A 6,000-nucleotide genomic window follows, 5' to 3' on the forward strand; every position below is an offset into this window, starting at 1 on the left:
ACCAACTTCCATGATGTGTGAAGGAAAAACTCTTTAATATTCTTTGATCACATCTTGGTGTTTACGATGAGACGAGAACAATGAGAAGATAACCAGGGGATAAAGAAAAAAAAGAGAGAGAAAGAAACAATAGCACTTTAAAAAGTTCAATGGCGGAACGTGGACACACACACACACACACACACACACACACACACACACACACACACACACACACACACACACACACACACACACACACGCAGTTGCTCATTAATCAATACCGCAAATCAGATTCCTAAACGTCACCTTATCTATAACGCTGCTTTTAACATCCTCTAGCTGAAATGACCGTGGAAGAGGAATGGGGAGTGTTCTCAAGAGTGCTTTCATGATTCTATATATATAAAACAGGAATAAGATAATGAAAGTACCCTTGACTGCCTTCCTCTCCAAGGACTCAGCATCGTCAGTAGAAAAGTCACTCACAGGAACTCGACTGATCATTTGTGTAGTGTGTGTAAATAGTACAGAGTAAAGAGAGAGAGAGAGAGAGAGAGAGAGAGAGAGAGAGAGAGAGAGAGAGAGAGAGAGAGAGAGAGAGAGAGAGAGAGAGAGAGAGAGAGAGAGAGAGAGAGAGAGAGAGGACCACACACACACACACACACACACACACACACACACACACACACACACACACACACACACACACACACACACACACTTTTTTCATACATATGCATATCATGTGTGGCCTACTTAGCAAACTGGTTCTTATTGTCGTAGCAGTTGTTGTTGTTTGGTGGCGATATTGTAGTCAGTGATAGTTCTACGGAAAGGGAAGAATAAGAGTAAGGATAAGAATAAGAACAAAAACAAAAGAACGAATAACAATAAAAACAACAAAAACAAGAAAAAAAAGAAAAAAGAAGAAAATACGAACCAATGAATAACTGAACAAATTAATAATGTCTCTTTTTCTACAACTAAAACAACAAAAACAAGAAGAAAGGAGGAAAAAAAGGAGAAAATATGACCAATTGAATATCTAAAAGAAATTAATAACGTGTCTTTTTTTTTTCTCGTATCCTGACGGCGGAACCTCCAAAGATAAGATTCAGGTTACGCGGTTGGATTCCGTAAGCAAACCGGATTATTTGTCCCACAACAGAAAAGGAAAGTGGATGAGGTCTGTAGGGAGCGGCGGCGGCGGTGATAGTGGTGGTGGTGGTGGTGGTGGTGGTGGTGGTGGTGGTGGTGGTGGTATACTTTAGAGTTTTAGGCCTTCTCTTATTCAATTCTTCTTCTTCCTCTTCCTCTTCTTCTTAATCTACACTCCTTTTTTCCCTGCCTTTCCTTTCCTTCTTTCTCTTCTTCTTGCTCCATCTTGTTGTTGTTGTTGTTGTTGTTGATGTAGTTTTATATTTCTTTCTCTTCCTCCTGATTCTCTTCGTGGTGTTCCATTTGTTGTCTTGTTTTGTTATTCTCATTATTTCTCCTCCTCCTCCTCCTCCTCCTCCTCCTCCTCCTCCTCCTCCTTCTAGTTCTTGATTCATGTCTCCTAAACACTTCCTCCTTCACCTCTTGTGTCTCCTCATTCTTCTTCTCATCTTCTTTTCGAGAGAGAGAGAGAGAGAGAGAGAGAGAGAGAGAGAGAGAGAGAGAGAGAGAGAGAGAGAGAGAGAGAGAGAGAGAGAGAGAGAGAGAGAGAGAGAGAGAGAGAGAGAGAGAGAGAGAGAGAGAGAGAGAGAGAGAGAGAGAGAGAGAGAGAGAGAGAGAGAGAGAGAGAGAGAGAGAGAGAGAGAGAGAGAGAGAGAGAGAAGCAGGTGTGTTTCTCAAGGTAATGTTTTATGAAGCATGGCCTCCAATTTTCAGGAATTTTTACCTCTATACATATGAGTAACACGCACTTCCTTATCTCTCTCTCTCTCTCTCTCTCTCTTGGCTTCTTCCTTTCCTCCTCCTCCTCCTCCTCCTCCTCCTCCTCCTCCTCCTCCTCCACGTATTCTTCTTCCTATTCTTTTGCCTTTTGTTTATGTTTCTTCCTCTCCATTTCTCTTTCGTCTCCTCTTCCTGTTATATCTCATCGCTCTTCCATTGTCTTCCTTTATTTTATGTTTTCTTTCTCTTCCTGTTATACGTTTCTCTTCTTTTTTTTCCCTTGTATTATCTATTCTTTTTCACATGCGTGGTTGTTCATCGTTCTATCTCTCTCTCTTTATATTTACTTTTTATCCTCACTTTCTCTTTCGCTTCTTCCTTCATTTCCTTCGTTTGTTCACCAGTGTTTACTTCCTTTTACTTCCTTCTTTCATTCTTTTTTCACTTTCCTTTATGCAATCTCTCTTTTCTTCCTTCTCACTTCTAAATTTCTTCACTTCTCTCTCATTTTTTATTTAATTTCTTTTCTGTGGCATCTATGTGAACCTAAATTTAATCTTATTATTCACGTTTCTATTTCCTTTTTCTGTTCTTTCCTTATTTACTTCCTTCTTTCTTTCACGTCTCCGTTCCTCCACTTATCTCCCTTTTATTTTTTGTTCCTTGTCTCCTACTACAGCTGAGAGAGGAAGGAGGAGAAAGGGAAGGTGAGGGGAGGGATGAATGGAGGAATGGAGAGAGGGAGGTACGGAGGGATGGAGAGATGGAGGGAAGGAGGGAAGGAGGGAAAGTAGGGAGGGTCATGAGGTTGAACGTTGCGTAATATGTTGAGTTTTTATTCTCTCTCTCTCTCTCTCTCTCTCTCTCTCTCTCTTGCCAGGTGCGCTCCGTGAGATGAAAAGAGAGTAACACACACACACACACACACACACACACACACACACACACACACACACACACACACACACACACACACACACACACACACACACACACACACACACACACACACTAGCTAAACAGACATAGGGTACACGTTTGTCTCGTCATCCTGGCCGATACTTCACCACCTCCCTCTTGCGGCGCCAAAACCTAATGAATTTCAAAGGCTATCATCTTATTTTCGGTATGTATCAAGATTCTGTGCACCTGCGGAACTAACTTGATACTCGTACATTTTGAATTTTTCCATGCTGAGGTTTTTGGATGGACAACTAATTAAGCCTGTGTTTTCTGCTTTTTGCTTGATATCTTGCGGCCACGGTCAGACATCTCCTCATACATCAAGTAAAATATCAAAACGATGCCGGAACTAACTTCATTAAAGCGTGCTGAACTTTGCATGCTTAACTTTTTCGGGAAGTGACAAGTAAGCGTACGTTTTTTTTTCTCTCTCAATGCTTTTTGCTTGATATTTTATGCCATTAACTACTCACCTTTACATAAAATAGAGAAAATATACTTCAAGGAAGGCGACAAGCGAGGACAGGATTCATAGGGTGCTTAGAATGACCCTAAACCATTCACCCATTAGGAAAGACAGAAAGAGAGTTGAGGAGGAGACAAGCAAGGACAGGATTCATATAGTGTTTAAAGTTATCCTAAATCATTCACCCACAAGAAGGAGAGACAGAAAGAGAGTTGAAGGAGGACTGGAGTGATGATGACCGAGGCGAGGTGAGCCCTTCAGATTAGGGTTACGTTATGGAAATGTCAAGGCTGAGTTAGGGAACAGTGAAAGCTGAAGGGTGAAATGGACAGCAGTAGATTAATATAGCCTTAATCAGCTTCCTTCCCCTCCACACTCCCTCCTCCTCCTGCTGGCAGTGCTGGTGTGCTTGCTGAATGATGCACCTTGCTTCGCCTATGACCAGAAATTTTTTTGTACCTTGTGTTTGTCTTTTGGTTTAAGTGTTCTGTGTATTAGTCACCCTTGTATGGTGATGAGCGGCCTTCATTAACGTTTAAAGCACTGTGATAATTGTTTGGGTGAAGACAGAATTGAGAAAGGAGAGGATAAGTGGCCAATACTATGTTTTTTTAGATTACGTAATTTTGAAGAGAGTTTAGTACAAATGTCTAATAAAATGTAAAGGTGTGAAAGGGTTAATTTCTTTTTTTATATACCTTTCTTTAGACAACCGTAAGGGTGTGTTAACTACTCTCATCTGCATTGATCAGATTTGCACACAGCAACCCAGACTGCCTCGGGACACTGACGTCCTCTACACATCCCTGCAGCACAAGGGTCGCGGAGGACAGGCCGCAGGCACACGTACCCCTCGAAAGAACCTGTTCCCGGCCTAGTTACGAGGGGCGTGGACGCAGGCAGCCCAGCAACAGTGTGTGACCCGCCTTGACACGCAATGCTGGACGCGTCTTGACTGTTATGCAACGCTGCTTAGTCTCTTCTTGGTAAGGTTCATTCCTCCGCTGCTAATGATAATATGGCATTTGTTATCTTCACCGTAAGTAATATAAGAGCGCAAGAACATAAAGGGAAGCTGCAACAAGCCAACAGGTCAACATGTGGATTTATTAGTTATAAGAAATTCCTCTCCCTTTCATAATTTATCTAATCTTCTTTCAATAGTCCACCTTTTTTTCTAATGGCAGTGAGGAAAAATAACAGAGTTTCGTCAGTGTTGATGAAGAGAATCTCGCTATTCCCATCTCAATCATCACATTCAAATTTGCACTAAAGAAAAAACAAACCTGTTAGAGTGCTTCCCATTAGAGGCAAGACAAGCTATTACGGTCAGCAGCAGCAGCAGCAGCAGCAGCAGTAGATTGAATAACACTGAACTAGTGTAATCTATTGCAGTTCATTTCACCCTTCAGCTTTCACTATTCTTAATTCAACCTTGACACAATGATGTCAGTCCACAGTAGTCACAACAAAACCCAGTGAAGCGATGCCCAGCCCACCCAAATCCACCAAAGCCCAGTCAACCTTAACAATATTTATCCAAGCCAACCAGTCAAATAATTCACACCCAAGACAAGCTCAGTCAAACCTAGAAAAAGTCCAAAAATGCCAACTAAGCCAGTCAAACCCAGAGAAACCCAACCAGGTCAAGCCAAAGAAAAGTATAGCCAAAGTTAACCAAGACAAGCCAAGCCAAACATAGCAAAGCAAGCCAAGCCAAACCCAGCTAAGCCCAATCCATGTTACACCACATCACGTCACCTCAACCTTTTCTATTTGTTTGTCTAAGGAAGGCATTTGTTTTTTGCTGTAGTTGTTATCCTTGAAGACGAAACGAAGCACCGGCCCCGCCAACTATACTGGAATGCGGCCACTGGACATCGTAGAGAGCATAGATGGAGAAATATTCTGTAGACGACCCTGCCACGGTTCTGTTGGTCTTGTAGTCAATGTGGCGTCACTCGTAAACGTTTTTAGACGCTTCCAAGCCATGCCATTTGTCAAACGTTTATATTTACGCTCCCTCCTCTCTCTGTTTCTTCCCTTCCTTTTTCTTTACCAATGTCTCACGTGTTCAGTTTTTTCTACGAGTTTTATTTTATTTATTTCTCGTTACAACTGTCAAACGTTTCTATCTACTCTCCCTCCTTTCTCTGTTTCTTACCTTCCTCTTTTTTACCAATGTCTCACGTGTCCCTCAATTCTCCTTCGGCTTTTTCTGTTCCTCTCGCGTTACAACTGTCAAATTTCATCTACCTCTCTCCCTATCTCATCAGTAAAGTCAACCCTCTCCTGTAGCCCAAGCTGACGTTATTTCACTTTGTCGCTGCTAGGATCAGATTAATACCCTCATTTTCTTCCTCAATTGGTGTATCCTCGCCATCCTCGCCCCCGTCACCAGCCAGGAAAGGTAAAAACTAACCGACATTTTAGGAAACTGGACAGAAACCATGCCACTATGACACGCACGGAAGGGACACTCAATTAACCGGAGGCCTCAGAGGACATTTTTGTAATTACCCAATGAATCCCCGAGACACACGCTGCCCTATACCGTGAACTTCAGCTGGAGTCTTACAGTTTTTGCCGTCGATGGCTGAAAAATTATTGGAAGTTAAGGGATGATTGTAATAACGCAGCATGACACACGTGGCAGATCTGATTAATGGATGTCTCTGTAGTTCCTCGTGTTTTTACTGCAGGGTGGCATA

The sequence above is a fragment of the Portunus trituberculatus genome, chromosome 14 (assembly GCF_017591435.1).
Source record: "Portunus trituberculatus isolate SZX2019 chromosome 14, ASM1759143v1, whole genome shotgun sequence".
Lineage (NCBI taxonomy): Eukaryota > Metazoa > Arthropoda > Malacostraca > Decapoda > Portunidae > Portunus > Portunus trituberculatus.